The sequence below is a fragment of the Athene cunicularia genome (assembly GCF_003259725.1).
Source record: "Athene cunicularia isolate RWA chromosome 19 unlocalized genomic scaffold, athCun1 chr19_part1, whole genome shotgun sequence".
Taxonomy (NCBI): domain Eukaryota; kingdom Metazoa; phylum Chordata; class Aves; order Strigiformes; family Strigidae; genus Athene; species Athene cunicularia.
The window spans coordinates 3,334,967-3,353,345 of NW_020799124.1; positions in this window are offsets into that span (position 1 = coordinate 3,334,967).

The following is an 18,379-nucleotide window of genomic DNA, read 5'->3' on the forward strand; positions in this document are numbered from 1 at the left end:
GGGGCCGAGAATTGTGGGGCTCCGACCCCTTCCCCCGCGGCGGGGGCCGTCGTGGCTCCTCTCCGCTCGTGGGCGTCTTCTCGGAGGCGTTTCTCCCGCATCCAGCACTGCAGGGCAGCCTGGGGCCGAAGTCCGGCAGAGAAAGCGCTGGCCCTGGCTCCTCTTCCCGCAGATTTCACCCCTGGGCAGCGGTTTGCCCAGAGCTGTGCTCAATATTCTGCTGGCGCTTTGCTCCGCGGAGCAAATTCCATACTAAGGATCTCGGAGCCTTTTAAAAAAGATACGGAAAGCTTGCATTAATGTTTAACGCTTTCACCAGTCCCACAGACATCAGATCTGCTGGAGCAGAACTGCTCTCCAAAATTCGGATTTTTTTTTTTTTTTTCATGCACAGATACATATTGTGCAGTTTGTGAGGATGAAGTAGGTGGTTTCTCTGTTACTATATGCACAGCTTTGCAGAAGGACTCTGAGATTATTCAGAATTAAGATGCTACAGTGAAAGCTATTTTAAAAGAGCTATTTGGAAAGTGTATGCATCTTGTTAATCCTCTCATATTACGTATTAATTTTCTATGCAATGCTTTGCATGCAGAATGTAAAATTTTAAATTACTATGTACAGATTTTTTTTTGACTGCGAAGTTAAAGCGAAAATACAAACCAGTGTAAAGTGCTTGCAGTAAAAGGAAGACGAATGTCTCCGCTAGCATGACATTCACATTAAAATACGATATGTTCATGCAACAGCAGCACATTGCATCACAACTATGCAACACGATGATGTTTCAAAGGCCCTGCAAATTATTTCAGGACTCATGAACAAGACAAGCGGCAACCTTCTGCAAATGTCTTGATAGAGTAGGAGGAAAGAAGGACACTCTATAAATAAATTTATATGGTAAGTTTAAAAAAAAGCGAGGCTAGATATTTTCACCAAGAGAAACTTTGAAGATTTACTCACACTAAGCCTATTTTTGTATGTCAGTGTAGGCAAGCAAGATTCTTCTTTTTATCTAAATAGAACCGGAGTATTTTTAACGCAGGAGATTCATTCCCTCGCTGCTCATCGAAACACGGCAGCTGGGGACGGAGCCGGGATGCGGGGGGAGGGCGTGTGGAACCAACCCCCTTTCCAAGGGGAACAGATGGTTTTCTCTGCGGTGACTGCAGACGAGGACCGCGGGGCGAGGAGGCTTCCCGCGGCGGCGGAGCTCTGAGCCCGCTCCTCCACGCTGCCGTGGGTGCCGAGGGCCACGCCAAGGCCCTCCAAAGTTTCAGCGCGCCGTGGCAGTCCTTAAGCGATGACCTCACTGTGTAGAGAGACATTATGAAGTCGTACCTCCCGAAGGAGAAATCCAGTGCTTTCAAGGCAATAAAAGAAAGCAGCATTCGGCATCAGTACACAAGAAGTGATACAGTTTTCTGTCTAAGAGGAAAAAGCATCCTTTGGTAAAACTGGGATTTGGTAGCGGGAATGGAAATCCCAGGCGATGACTCAGTGTGGGCTTGGAGCACCGCAAATGTACTCTTGCATTTCCCCACTGATTGCAGGATGACACCAAATTCTCACTAACTGAGAACTCGTTTCTTTTGCCTGAAACAGCACAGCTCAACGTCTGGATGAGAGGATTAATCTAGTGTCTAACGCTGGTTTTGGCACTGATTCACTTCACAGTTCTGAGGAACCCAGCTTCTGTGTCTCAGTTTACTTATTTGTAAAATGCATTTTGAGATCTGGTTCATTAGTACTTGCAGATTAGACTGTACCAGCACAGTCAAGGACAGAACAAAATTTTTCCGGTAAAATAAATACACGATAAAGAATTATTAAAATATTGACAAAAATTAATAAAATATTGACAAAAGAGGAAAGAAAACTAACACATCAACTAGAGATTTTTTTAAGAGCCATTCCCCTCCTGTTTTGTATCTGAATTACAGAACCTAGACGGCACCAGCTTTCCCAGTTACACGTACAGCACTAAATAACAGTAAGGGCACAGGGTAACAGTCATGCCCATGCGTGGCAAATTTTGGACCTGAGACACTGCTTGCCCTTTGCATACTGTAGGTGCTTTTTGGGAAATAAAGCCTCCTTAGAAAATGGGGAGGAGGCAGATAAAAAAAAAAAAGTGGAAAAATTGCTATTGAAAATATGCTTTCTATTTTTCAGATAGGTTCTTACATAGTTGTCATCTCTGTAACTTCCAGAAGTGCATTAAGCTGCATAATTAGCATCTGTCACATGTAGCCTTTTCCTTCCCTCTTCCTCTCCCTAGAGGGAAACCGCATGAAGAAATTTTAATATAAATTTTAGTATATATGCTGTGCGGTGCATTCATATTAGGAAAGACAGAGTCAAGTAAGTTTGTGCTCCATCTTAGGCTCATCTTTGTGTAATATAAATGTTACCAGTTTAAAAAAAAAGGCTACTGATCCAATTTAAAAATTAACTAGTCTTTTGGAAAGACAATGGTAGCGGGGGCGGGGGTGAGATGATCCCCGTTGCGTCAGTTTTAAACCAACGGAATTGTTAGGAGCTGGGTAGTTAATGCTAGTCACTCGTCCTGGTTTTATATCCTTACACTCGCACAGTCACATTGAAACACCTAGCCAAAAGCGGTAAGGGATAGATGATTGTCCCCTTTAGTCAAAAGTATTTATTTTGGCAGGAACAATACTTTGAAAAGCATCAAAACAAAAAGTAGGATTTTATATTGCTTTTTCACTCCCATTAAAAGATACTCCACTGTTGAATATAAAAAGTCAGTGGACTACTGCATCTCCTAGTGAATCTCTGTAGATGAATTTAAAAGAAGATGCTGCCTTTTAGAAGTAAAGAGAAAGAAATGCAGCTTAAGAACAGCAGCAACATGAAAACCAATGGCATTCTTTAGCATTTGATTTCCATTCAGACTCTCCTAATTTTTCTAAGCATTTATTTTCTACTTAATTAGTTCAAAGAAAATTGAGGTTATAGGATTGAACATATTGCCAACAACCTTGAGGTATGAAGTACAGACTGAATGCTTAAACTTCAGCTGTGGAGGTGGTAATTATTGTAATTGGCCCATGTGAAGCAAATATATCAAGTAGTATAGAGTTCAACCTCATGCCAGTTAGTCTCCAGTTGGCACCAACAGTTCTATCGGGAGGGTACAGAGGTCTCAGCAGGACTTATTATTGGCAACTGTTCAACAGTTCTCTTCTCCAAATGGTTTCAAGGGGATTTGGGTGGGAAGAAAGATCATTTTTAACAAATTAAACTACCTAAAAATGGCTGCATGCCCAGAGCCACCTAGTCTGCGTTAGTCACTACTACCAAACAATTTTAAAATGAAGATTAAAAATATCATTGCTGTAAAGAAATGTCTATCTGGCTTTAACAATATGATCAGATCACTGCAAAGTTACCCAGACGTGTACTCTACACCTTACTACAAGTATGTATACAAAGGTATAGCAGAATATTTACACAGTGTGTGTTTCTCAGAAAACAACTAGCTCAACTTACGGGAATCCACGTATTCCTATAAAGACACACCATATAGTTTCAAGAAATTAGAAGACCGCTTACTTTTTAATTAAAAATGACAACAGCAAAGCCCCCATAGGAGATAAGACTAGGGGGACTGTTTATTTCCCATTAGTATCTATCTTACAGCATTTGTAAGGTGTCCATGATTGTGGTGTAAAACATAATTTAGATTTGCACTGTGAGTTTTCACAGGAGACTGTGCCGTATTGATGTGTGACTGCTTTGTTTAGATTTTACAAGAATGCTTTTTTCCAATGGTGAGTATGTCATTTTTAGCAGAGGTCTCTAAGAGAAGATTTGAGTTTAATGCACAGCAATAAAAAGAGGAATATGAGAATTCTTGCTCTCTTTAGTGTCAGCTTTGGTTAAGACGTATGAATGCACATGAATAGTCTTGTCAGAATCTCTGGGGCTACTGACATTCAAGATCTAACATATTATTACTTCTGACCAGAACATTAGCTGCTATGCAGTAAGGAGAAGGGAAAGAGAAAAGGATAGGACCACTCCCTAATCAGACAGAAATTGTTATGTATTTCTCTAATTGGAAATCCCTGAACAGAACTTCTCTGCTGTGAAAATACAACGCTTATTTTCTCAAATCTGAGATGAATGACTGTACACGCTCTTTAAATCTGCAGCAGGAAAAACAAAACAAATCATCGTTTAGTGCCTGATCTTGCACCTTTTACTCATGGAAAGGCTTCTAGTTAACTCGTATAAATAAAGACCATATACAACCAAGTGTTACATCCTTGTAAAGGACGCATGCTTATCAGAAGAAAGGTTCTAGCATTTCTAGCTGCTGACTCTACTTTTTACCACTGAAAGTTTCCTTGAATTACTAGTTCAAGATAAAAATAAGCTAATTAAAGAATTCCATTACAATAAGATAATTTTAATTAAAATGTCAGTATATATCAAATCTGGATACCGCTACAATGGAAAGGTTCATTCACCAGAAGCAAAAATCTTACAATATGCTTCTGGCTGAGTTAAGAGAAAATATATTTCAGATTTTGTTGTTGTTGTTATTGTTGTTAACAATTTGTTGCCAAATAAAATGAAATTTTTCAAAGGCACTGAAATTGGTTTAATCAGTATGTTTGTCTTCAGAAATTTGAGACGACTGAGCACCTTTCATTTATAGTGCAGCAAAAGAGAATATCCTGCCCTTTGCAACTGAAACTACCTTTAGTCCACATTCATGAGTTACAGCATGTCAGACAAAGAAACGCATTTGTTTGGTGCAATAAATGATAGCAGACCTTTACATATTTGAAGTGCAACAGATGGTCTTCCAAGAAGAGCATAATGACTGGCAGACAGTACACTTCATTAGAGTGGCTTGGAATGTCTTCAGCAATTACACACAGAGTGTTCTGGGGGGGAAGCCCTGTCATCTCTACGATTCTTTTCATGCAAATAGCTGAGATTTCCCTGTTTAGATGCTAAAAAATTCTATCTTCTAAAACCCAACAAGCTAGCCAGTGAACTGGAAAAGGAAGAACCTTTGGCCCTCCCATGACTAGTCAAGACGAGGTTCCAAACATTTTGTCACCTGGGAAAAGAGATGTAAGTAGGAGAAAAATAAATCAACATTTAAAGGAAACAACTTTGGGCACATAACTGTAAAACTGTTAATCCACAGCCAAGTATTCCATGGAAATGTAATTTATGAAAAAAAGGAAGGTTTAAAACAAGATCCTTCAGACATTTAGGAGCTGGGAAGTCTACAACATGTGAAATATCTAGGGGAGAAAGAAAAAAGACTAAATTACTGAATTACAACCTCCTTCTTTTGGGAAACTGGTGACTTTTGAAGGGTCCTCTTCAACATGAAACACGGCGGCTACAGTTCTTCAGGGCAGGGTGAAGTGAGCTTGTTTGAGGCTGTGACAGTCTTTCAATTCTCATAGACAAGCTACTCCACAAGCCAGCAATTAAGTAAGTGTTATAATAAACAAAAAGAATAATAAAATGCTGATCTTTAATACTGTATAGGTGGTCTAGAAAAATTTAACTTCTATCCATTTCTCCCTTCCCCCTAATCCTAGAATTAGTCTTTTCTGTTATAAAACCTTCCCCACCAAATTCACCCCAAGTAAAATTTTATGTGGCAACATAGACACAACCAAAACGTGTCCTTTAACAAAGTAACTTAAATGTTGATGGAATCATAACTCCATTACTCCCTCTCCAATTAGCAGCAGCATTCTTTATGTTTGCTTACGAAGCGTAAACTGTTCGCTTGTCACTACAAAGACCTTCTGTAGAGGACTTAAAAAAACAGCCACAGCAATTAAAATGACAACAACAGAGGTGGATTGGTCAAATTATGACAGAAAATATCCAGCTGTTTCTTTCCAGCAAAAGGATACACCAACTATCTGAAATACTACGACCAAATTTTGTCAGTCTACATAATGCTGATGGATGTTCTGGCAAAAGTACAGATTTTAAGAAAGGAATAGACTAATATAGAACTAAATCTCCCCTCACAGCCTGATTTTTTTTTTCCACCCGATGAGGATTATCACTCATCCTTTTTACCCATACAATTTTCCCTTTTTGCTAAAACTATAGATTCTCTATCCTGTGAGAAATTCTCTAAAAATAAGAAAAAAATTGGGGTTTTGTCATCCAAAACAAGCAAGGCAAGAAGTAAACTGATAGGGTTAGGACAAGTAAATTAGATTTTAAACTTATTTACTTCAGTTGTGTTAAAAGATTCTAAAAATTAATTAAGACGATGTCTCATTACACCCAGGCTATTACTTATAAGATGCTAACCTCTGTTACAATCACATCTGTCTCTGCTGCTGGTTCCTGCCTGTTCTGCTTCATGCAGTAATGAGATGGGGAGTTATATGTAATACATGTTGGGATTTTTAAAAATTATTTTAAGCATACATTTAAATAATTGTTTTTTTAAAGTCTGAAAAGTAAATGTTTCAGGTTAGCTTTTCCTAGTTAAGGCTAAAGGGACTGAACATCTGAAGTGATGAGGTAGGTTTGATTTCTAATACAGCAAGAAAGATGGTGAGACAATAACTGACACACACAGACCCAGCCATTTGGGGGGGAAAAACCGAACACTGTCTGTAGAATCCACCTACAGATATGTCCTTGGAGAAAAATGGATGAGAAAATTATCAGGAAGATTTTCACTGCTTTTTCTTTTCTAGAAGTTTTTGCCTCTCATAACAGCACAGACATGGCAAGTGATACGTATCAGAATTCATCCATGCATTATATTATGCACATCAAATTAAGTTGATTATCCATGACTTTTTACGCAAACACAGGAATGCAGAAAACGTCAGCTGTTATATATATAGAATATATGGGCATTTCACTCCTTACTTTACATTTAGAAAGAGCAGCAGATAATGAGCTCAACCATTACATTGTGAATAAATTTCATTTGCAAGTTCAGAAGTATCTCTGGCTTTTTATCTGTTTTGTGAACCAGAACTTACAGGTAGCTCATAACGATTGTCTTCTGAGTTGTGGTTGTCTCCAGAGTAGTTGCTATAAGTGGGCAAAAGCTTTAATGTCATATTCTTTATGCCTTCATCCATAATGTTTTCCATAAGCAGAGAACTTACAGACTCAAAACAATCACTGCAAAATGCAGAGGACAAGAAAGAAATAAAAAAATTAAGAAAAATGAGAAACTGTCTTTGCCCTTCCCTAAATTCCCAGAATTCATTTTCAGATTTCATGCCTGTAAATCAGCAAATGTATTTTCAGACTATATCACCCTTCTGTATGTTTCATCTAATTGCTTGAAAACAAGCATCTCTTTCTCTGCGAGTATCCTGTAGTGAATTTATTCCCATCAGAAAAAAAAAACCAAACATCAACATTTGAAAGGTCTGATTTTAAAGTTTGCAAATTAGACACCAGTGACAAACAATTTAGTGTGACAGCACAGGCAAGACACAACCTTGAACCATTCTGCCGTATTGTGGCCACACAACTCACTAATAGCCATAAGAAATATTAGACTGCCAAAAGTCTGAGAATCAGCAGGTTTTGACAAAACAGTAAAAACCTGACCAATTAAAAAAGAAAAAGTATGTTTGAGCAATATCTCGTATATATAATTATTCTTTGCAGATGTTTGCTATTTAATAGAATGGAAAGGATGTTCCATCTGGCCACGTAGTATCAGACACCATTTTTACTAAGACAACGAGCGCAAGACTGTTGAATCTCAAAAGGTAAATTCCTTGACATTAGGCTGATAAAGTAATTTGAGATTTTTTAATATGTGTGTCATACCATAATTACATTTTATTTTGTAGTTTACAAAAATCTATTCACAAAAATACAGAAGCTTGTTGTGCACTCTTTATTTTCAAAGAATAACGTTCATCCATGTAAACAGTCTGATCTATTATAAATCACTGTGCTTTCTTGCATATGAAAATTACTGGATAAAGCAAATAGTATCCTGGTGGAATGTATGAGAAACAGAAATCAGAGTATCTTTTGTGACTTGTTTTGCAACCTCACGGAAGTTATATAAACAACAGAGTGTGAAAGTAAAGCTTGACAATAACAAGCCAGACAGTAATAGCTGTACCTGTGTTATTGTCTTTGTTGGGTAATTCACTCCTATTTGTCTCAGAAAGAACTGACTACCCACCACTATGTCAGAAGGGAAACTACTGTAACAATGGCTTAACAAGATGTCTATTTTACCTCTGAAGTCCTAAGCTTTCACATGCTCAGGGAGCTAAAGCTTTGAGTCGCTCTTTTTACTTAGATACTCAAAAACCAACCATGTTTAGAAGGCACTGAGTACCAGAAATGCTCTCTGCTTTCAGACACAATGGGCTTTTCGGGTCACAGAAGTCTTGCAGCATTCTACAGTGAAACAAAAGAGAACAAATGTGGAAGACGTGAACACTTGGCCCCAGAATGACTGTAAAATGCAAGTAAATCATTAAGTTGCAACAGCAGTGTAGGAGTGGAGATGGAGTTCTAGCTGGAAGTTGAATCAAATCCCTTTGTATGAAGTGAATGACCACTACTTACTATCATATTTCAAAAAATTAGAATTCTATGATCTGAACAGTATAAAATTGGGTTCTATTTGCCCATATGTGGAAAGTTCTAGCATGCTTAGTCAAAAAAGACCTTCTTATTTATTTCAGTAACTTTCTGGAAGACTGGTTGATGTTTAAGTACTGGTTATGGTCTGAATATTACCATGTTTCACAAAAGTGTAACTGCAGTGCAATTCCAATAAGGCTGCAGACCATGTAGAGCAGAAAACTAGGGAGAAGGCAAAATACTTCTTGTGCTGGAAGGCCCTAAAAGATTCAGTGAAAAAACTGATGGAATGTGCCCTTCCTCTAAATGCAGATACCTGCATAGCCACAGTAATGGCAGTGAAACAACCAAAAGGCTGTACAAATGACAAAACAACACAGCAGCCATAGAGCAGGACATTCTACCAGCATATGGATCCTGAAAACACAGACTTCTGGATTACAGTATCTGGAAGTACAGCAGAGAACAAAACCCCACTTCTGTGAGGTGGAGTAGGATCCTATGTCAACAAGAATCACCCGCTCATATTATTGCTCAACAGATGTACTTGAAGTAGAGAGATAAACTACTTTAAACATAGAAGGTATGTGCAAACTGTTTTGCCTCTTGTGCCTCTTTCATTGTAGGGGAAGTGCACACTAGCCAGGATTCAGAATACCTTATTCTGTAGGAAGTGAAAAAAAAAAAAAAGAGCAAAAGCAATCTTGTCAATATGCAATCCTACAGTGTAGTATGAGAAGATGGGAGAACAACCCTGATAAAGCACAAGCATGTATAAAGCCAATACATACATAAATTAGAACACAGTAAGTACACTTACCACTGAAAAAAAATTATAAGCAAATCCCTCTCCTGAGGAAGACTTTAAGACTGTTTTCCTTTTTTCAAATCTATGTCACCAGTGAAGTCCCATAAATGAATATTCTCTTGCAAATAAAGTGGTCTTCATGTTTTGGCAACTGCAGTAAGAACTGCCTTACAAAAAAGATCTCGTAAGTAGGTTTTATTCCTGTGAGTAATCTCCTCAGAGTGAGGAGAAAACATGAGCTAAAATTACTTGCACAATCATGTTTCATAACTGTTCCTAGACCAGTGGTATTGGTCCTTCCCTTTCCCAAGCACAAAAATGCACAAACTTTTTGACTTCTTTTACTAAAAGGAAAAAAAAAAAACCACCAAAATTCTGCTTATCCTTATATACTTACAGAGTTTGGAGGAGCTCAAAGAAATGGAGCACTCTGTGCCCCACTCATCACATAGACTCTGAAAAAAAGAAGTATGGAAAAGAATGCACAAAGTATGTAATTACTGTTTCACAAGATAATTTCATTATTAATACATCCCCAAATATAGCATGCACAGTACTGCAGTTTAATTAGATGATAACTGGAGGGGGTTTGAATTTATGAGGTAATAAATATATTTCGGACTAATAAACTCCAAGGCTGAAGTGTTTATTAATCTAGTTTATGTAGTTGATAGGAGACAACCTCAGGTTGTGCTGAGATGCCTATTATTTATATATTTGAAAATTAATATATTCCTTCTTTTGGGAGCTAGATCAGAAAACCAAGATTGCCGTGCGTCGTACTGAAGAATCCTAAAAACTGTCCAGCAACTATGTGTTCTCAAAGGCAAAGACTAAAGTCTTAGAAGATGTTGTGTTTTTAAAGTATCACCTTTTCATCAATTTGTCACCTCCTAAACTGTTAAGTACTGCAAATATACCCTCAATACTATGCCTTCTGACAGCTGTCAGTGTCTTATTCTGATCCCTTGTAGGATAACCAGAGCCTTCACAAGACTAACAGACCCCTCCCCTGCTCCCCTCAAATAGTTCTGTCTCTGTTTTCCTGCTTTTGGATTCACCTGCAAGACTACACCATGTGGTGAGCAAGCACAACAATTTTAGTGTCTCACTAAATTTCTTCTTTCCTTAACATCATTCTATAAACTTTTTGCCTAGTACGGCACATCAAGGATTTGGAAACTGACTGTTCACCACTGTGAGGATTTATATCCCAAACAGCTGTGCCAAGTCAGAGGAATCAAATGGCATAATCTATTAACTTGTCCTCGGGTAGTTACAACTAGAGCTTTTAAACTGCCATAGAGTTCAGCCCATTGAAACCTCATTTCTGTGTTATTTTGAAAGCATCGATGTCCCACACAAGCAAGACAGAAGATCAAATTTGGTCCAGGAAAATGTATGCATGATTGAAGTCAAAGACCAGGATGCTTAAGCCAGAGCTAAATTTTGGCCTGAGAGAACTACGGAGAAAGAAAAAGGAAGAGAGACTAGGAGAAACAGCATGTGCTATCTGCACTCTCCCTGCAGATGAAACAAGACTAACAAATTCAAAGGGAGCCGTAACCTCAATGAGTGACAGATGCTGTAGCGTTACCAGACAAAACCAGGGACATCCTGGATGTGCCAAAAGCACCACGGCACACTGGGGCAGAAGCAAGGAGAGGAGGAAAGGGGCAAGACACATCACAACTCAGATTTATTGGTACAAAAAAGTCCTGCTTCCTGAGCCAGTCCATGTTGTGTGAGAGCAGCGAGAAAGTTGTGTTACTGAGGGCTGTAAAGATGTAAAGATATTTAAGAAAATGTTTATTATCTATAGCTTACGTGATCCAAATATAATTGGTCATGGGTTCAGACAGTCTGGCTCTGTAGGTTCAGAGCAAAGGCTTCAACACTAAATCCTGAGAAGACTATACAGACAATTAATGGAAGATGACGATGATGGCCATTTCCAAAGCTCCCACTTTTTAATTCCCAGGCTTATATACTCTCTCCAAATGAAACAAGCAACAGAGCTAACTTTCCAATATTAAATCTCTAGGCAGTATGTTATTCATACAGCTTATGTAGATGTCTTTACCCTCTGGAAAAACAAAGTTTAAGAAAAATGGTTCTATCTTTGGGGAACAGTTTAAGTCTCAGGATAACTACATTAGGAAATCTAACTCTATTACTTTGTATCTTACATTTTATTACTAGATTGGTAATAGGAAATTACCAAATAAAATTGGTATTTTACTTGGTAATTTTTTTCCGTGGGCCTCGTCTAATATGAAAGATGGTGATCATCAAATTTATTCAAGTTTTCCTGTCAACAACATCATTAACCAAATCCCTCAATTTCAAAGTAAATAAAAGCATCTGGGCTTCTCGCACAGCAAGACTGACTTGCATATTTAAGCCTCATATATAGATGAATTTGCACTGGACCAAATTTGCATATTAATGAAGGACTAATTGCTCTTTGCAGTCAATTTTATGCAGATGAATTTACTCCTCTCAGTACAATTTTCATAATGTTCAGAAAGAACCAAAAAATGTAAAACTTTTTAAAAGTACACAAATGTTAGACAATCAAGGAAGAAATATCATAATGACATCAAACAGCTTTACATTAAATTGTATATAATTCATCTTTTATATCGTTGCTTTATTTTAACAGCCTCCCACAAAGAACGGAACAATTCATAGAATAACTTCAGCCTATTCCCCCTCCTCAGTCTCAAATTTTAACAGCTTGTAACAACCCATTATATTCTCTTGTTTCCAGCTGGAAGGATACAGCCTGAATTTTCAGGAGAAGTTAAATTTGTTAAACAGGAACTTCTTTTCTCTCGGTCATCCTCATGCCACAGTTAGGAGATACCCCACCCTCCACGATTTTAAGGTAGTTTCTACCCATTTTTGCACTATTAAGAAAAAGCCCAAGGCCCAAATCTCTGGTCAGTCTCTCCTTCTGAGCTAAAGTACAAAATACTGAGAAAAAGACAGGATAGTACATGGGAATGAGAGACATCAACAAATGCTGAGGAAAAAATGGCAACATCAGGGAGGAAATGGGAAAATAGAAATGCTGGACTAGAAGAGGAAAGGAAGTCCAAATGGAAGGAAAGAAAAATGATGATTCGATATATGTATTCAGATCTAGCTAAAAAGAGGAAAACTGAAGGATTTGGGAGAAAGTTCAAGGCAAAGTAAACAAATAAAAGAGAAAAATGCAGCCACAAATGTACCCATAAAAAAGAAAAAGAATGGGAAAGACGAGGAAACAAGAAATAAAGTTAAAAATCAAAGAATAGATGATACATAAAGAAATAGATAAAAAAGAAGTGATGAAAAACACAGTTTTTGCTAATTCTGTTGGAACATAAGGGCAGAGTTAGTGGAAATGCATTAGGAATCTGCATTTGCATGTATAGCCTTCCTCTTGCCAAAGAGAAAAGCCTTATTTTAACCATGAAGACTGATAACCATAATATTTATATGTATCATAAAATCACTTACAGAAGATGATTTTAATCAGAAAAGGAGTAGCATAAAAGTTCTGTTTTTAAATGGCTTCAAGGCCTTTTGTAGAAGGAACATGGAAATACGTTTCACAATCACATCTGCCATATCTTTGATTGCATTTTTTGCCCTTCTCTACAGCTTTTGCTGTTTTAACATCGCCTTTTTAAGACACACAGTACTCAAGATGCAGATACATGATGGCTTTATAGTGGCATCAAAAAGTTTCTCATGCTTTTTCTCTCTTTTCTAATAATTCCTACCATTCTACTTGCTCTCCGGACCACAGAGCATTGAGCTTACGGATCTCTTATAATTCCACAATTTTGTTCCTGACAAGCAATAGTTCGTAACCATCACAATATTTCATGATCCCAATAAAACCATCTTCAGTATGAACACATTTTGACTGAGCTATAGAGTCCTTCCCAAAGAAGGATCTGAAGAGCTCCTGAGCCCCAGAGGCAAGGTGGAGGGAGCACAGAAAAACTGCCAAAGGTTGTTTTGCAGCCTCTCCTTTTGGTCTTTCCAACCTTGATGACAGAAGCCACAACATATGGAGCATTTGTTAGGGATACATTCCTCCCATGAGCAATAAAGGCAATGGTTGTACCAGGGCAAGATCTAGCCATTGGAACAAAAAAAAAAAAAAGGCTTTAGGGCAGAAGAGTTGGCATAAAATATCAAACTGAAGGGAAGGACAGGGAAAATGACCAAGAAGCTTTCACTAGGATTCAAAAAAAGAACAGACCACAGAACAAAGACAGTTATAAAATAATAACAGTAATTATTGGAAAAGAATGAAGAATACTCTACCAGGAAAATATTGCAATGCTACTGCTGAAGAATTTTTACTGAGGAAACAAGACTTAGTTCAGCTGATCAGCCTGGAGGACTTGCTTTTAAAAGTTATTTGAAAACAAACTACAGTTCTTTGTGTACTTTGAAAATACATCTTTTATTCTGGATTATGCATTCAAAATGTCTTCCTATTTTGCTCACAGAGAGGAATGAAGGGAAATGCATCCTCCTTTATAACTTCTGTATACAGAATGTGAAAACCTGCTATGGGCACTCTTTTTCCAAAAGATGCCTGGTTCAAGTGATTAATGCTGTGTGAATGTAAACAAAGATAATTATTCAAACAAGAACAAGATGTTCCACCCCAAATTATTAGCTTTTTCAGTGGACGAGATGCCTACTTCTAATTATCAAGAAAGGTTAACCTGACCAGATTTAATTAGCTACTTAATACAATAATAAAGATGCATACGTAATTGGTGAGGAAAAAGACTGCAGAACCAACACAGAATCCAAGCAAAATACCTCCATCAAGCACAAAGCCGGGGCTGTTATTACATGATTACACCGATATAAGAATTCCCAAGGTTTTGCATCCACTATACATACTTTTGCAATTGTCTATGTGGAACTTCATCTCATTAATAAACATATATTAAACAAACAAAAAAAAAAAGCAAGAAACAACATCCCTAAAATTCACTGATAAAACGAATGCAGTGTTATTTCTTAACACTGGGCTTCAAATTCACAGATGAAGTCAGCTAGTTTGTACAGATTATTTGAGGACTTGAGCCTTCAAGCGAAATAAATTACTATTTCCTCATAATCAAAAGAAATAGAAAATATTCATCACTTTTTTGGAATCATGGTTGCTCAACTAACCCCTGAAAAGCAACGTTCTGATTCTTCACGCTTATTTTAATAGATACTTCTCTGCAGAACAGATGTTTTCAAGTGTTGTGGGTACCATCAATATTAAGAACTGGGCAATGCAGTTTAGAAGGCCGTTCTCATTAATCTGCTAGCATTTGATTTCTGAATGAGAAGGACTATGTCTTATGGAAGATTTTATTTTATATATAGCTACATAAAAGGAGATGTCAGACAGACATTTTCAACATAGAGTTAATATTTTCAGTGAAAAAAAAAATTACTAGTCTTACTCTGGAACATTTCCCTAATAATTAAATGAAAGCTTTCTATTACAATAATAAAACAACTTGCAAGTATTTAAATGTTATATATTGGGAACAGTGCAAAATATATTACGTTTCAATGAATGTTAGGAAATTTTATTAGCCTTGTATCTCTGGATAACATGCACAGCACTTGCTGGTTGAGGGAGGTTGTATCTCAAAGCGTTACCAAATAATGAGTTTTAAAGTGGAGGACTGGGCATCAGATCTTCCGTTTTCTTTCAGTAAAGTTTAAACATCCCTTAAAATAAACAATTCATTGCAAACCAACGTATCTGATATTGATTTATTCTATTCATAAAAAGTAACAACGTAATGGTAAATTCAATCTATTCAATGAGAAGTTTATGAGCTTAAATATATCAAAAGGGCAATGAAAGCTAATATACAGTGATTAAATAACAATCTGTGAGAAAAAGACACACAACTCTCAATTCCATTATGCTGAAATCATATACTGACGAAAAGCAGGCATTTGAATTCTGTCAAAGGAAGCTGCAGCCATTTGCCCTTTTTAAAAGCATGGAAGTTCACAAGGAAAGATTAATTTATAATTTAACCGAAGTGTATCTCAAATAAAGTTTTTGATTAAAATCTACATTTCTGAGCCTCCTGGCAGTGCCAATATTGCTGAAACAGGACATCAGCTGCAACGCCAGCAATTCTGGAATGCAATGCCATAAACTGTAAATCAGTTTTGTCCTACTTTAATATTGGTTTAACAATAAAAGAAGAACTTTGATGTTTAATATTTAAATAGCATAATTATTCCTTTAGAACTAAGTCCAGAAGGACCCTTCATGGATACACAATGAGAAACAACAATGAAGAGAATGTGGGTTTGCTACACTAGGACGCTTTAATTTGTAGGAGCCAGTTGAAAGGTACAGAACAATTTCTGTGTGCTGCAGGAGATTCCACAGAAACTCTTTAGAAGAAGAAATGCTCTCCCACGATGGAGATGATGCCAGTGGATCCATGCACAAAATTGAACAACAAAGCTTAAATACTGTCAAAGCCGAGAACTGTGAATAATATCCACTACAGTTGCTCAAAAATCATCACCAGTTGGCTATCCTGGTGCCTTGGTTTTGAAACCCAGACACAAGGCTTGCCTTCTTCAGCATTTCTCAAGTCAAGATTTGAGCAAGCGAAGCCTCCCTTTCCCCTTTCCCCTTTCTCTTACTTTTTGCCACTTCAGGATGGGTGGACACAGAAAAATTTAAGATTTTGGGAGAGGAATGCCTACAATTATAAGCTAAGTATTGTCTCTGAACGTTTAGTGAATTAGTAATTTTCAGATGCAATCATTTTTCTGTTTTGGAGGAAGGTTAGAGACAAATTAAGTTCTGCACCTGCGTTACAACCAGGGAATGCAGGGTGAGTTTTAACTGCAACTGTCAATTTTTGCCAACCATGGAAGACACTAGAAATACAAAAACATTTCCCACTACTTAAATAGATCCAAGGTACTACTGTAAATACAAAGACAATTATCTGCTGTAACAGAGAAAACTCTTGTTTGTTCAAAGAAATATGAGAGGAAGATGTCATTCATTTTGCCTGAGAATGTTGTTTGTCAGATCAAGCAATGCGAGTTACGCCCACCGAGGAAGGATGAGTGATAGAGGGATATAGGCTGAACTATGACTTTGTGATGTAAGGAACCTTCAGAGCAGCAGGAGCTTCTGCCACGCGGAAGACAGGCATTATAACATGGCTTCTGGTGGTGGGATCACATCAACTGCCTACGCCTACAAATTGTCTGAACCCAGGGCTGTACTGCACTGTGCAGCGTTTGGCCACCATGTTTCATGTACAATACAAGCTGTGCACTGGAACTAAATCATGGTTATCTAATTAAGAAGTCAATTATTTATAGAATCCTACCTTAATTTGTTCCAGAAATATATGTGTGTGTGTATGTGTATAATGAATAGAAAAAGAAAACTAAAGAAGAGAAAGTTTCATGATTAAAGCAGATGAACACTGTCTGGGGAACTGAATACTACTGCTACTTCTAGCACGGAGTTCCAGTGCAGTGAAAGGTAAGTTATATAAAGCCATGCTCTTCAGCATTCGGTTAGTAATTGGGCTCTCAACATGAAAGCATCATTAAACGTAAAGTCTTGTTTCAGCACTATTGCCTGGAATGGTACACTGCACAGTTCAATTACAGGAAGGAACTGTGACAGCTGGAACAAGCTCAGGAAACAGATTCATCTGAGATTTTAGTTGCTGAAGTCTATCAATATGTTTACATAGCTGTGGGTGCAGACTCTGAAAGAGATTCTCTCTCATAGTTTTCTTTCTGAAATGCCAAATTTGTAGCTTCATTTAAATTTTAGTACAGGCTAAGGACTTCCATAGAGCAGAGGTGGGATGTGATGTCTCGGACCTGAGGTCTCCTCCCAGCTGTGCCTGTTTCCATTAACCATAAGCTGGAGCCATGGCCCGATCTCTCCACCCTGCTACTTCACACGTGCTTGACTTCAGCCTCTGCAGGCACTGAAGTGGTTACCTGTAGCTATAAGGCTCCTACATCACTAGTGTAGGGCAGAGACCTTGGTGATTCATCTGCACAGCCAGGGCCTACAGAGGCTCTACTAAACACACACAGAGTCAAAAAGAGAAAACGTGGCACTCTTCAGAAGGCAGAGTTTGCAGTCCCACCAATATCTTTAAGAAATGCTGCTAAAAATGTAAAAAAGTTATATATAGGGTGATAATGATAATAGTAATTGCTGTTAAGATCAAAATTCATACTGATTAACATCTGAGTACTGGAAAATAGCGCTCACCTTTAATAACAATTGCAATGCTGACTTATTACACTGAATGAATTTTGAGAATAAGGAATCTTTATATCTGAATGCAAATAAAGACATCTACTTAATCAATAAGTATAAGAAACTGGTCACTTAATGGAAACAAGATGGGTTGTCACTCCCTATTTATCATTGCATTCTTACTCCACGGTTTTCAAGGGCCATGTAATAGCCCTGTAAGTTTATTTGCTCGAGCACTGTTTACTATTTGCATTATTTTAAGACGAAGGATAATTAAATTTTGCCGTATCTTGTATACTTGTATAAACACTCAGATACTTTATACACAATTACGCTTAGTGTTTAGTGACTTGAGTCCAGAAAGTGTATGTACACTTATGTCTGAAGAGATAGGGATCTACAGATTACATGTGTACAGAGAGAGAATGCGCATACACGGGCATTTGGATGTAAGAAAAGTAGAGGGCTATTTACTACCTAACGCAGATGGATAAGTCCACTCTGGAGATCTCTGCAGACTTGTGAAATCAAGATGACATGTTTGGAATTCTTCCTCTCTTCTCCACTGCTGAAGTAACTCAGGCAAATGCATGTTGGCAGCTCCTTTAAAGATTCAAACTAGCCCATTTTACATAATAACCTTCAGCTGCATTAAACACAAAGAC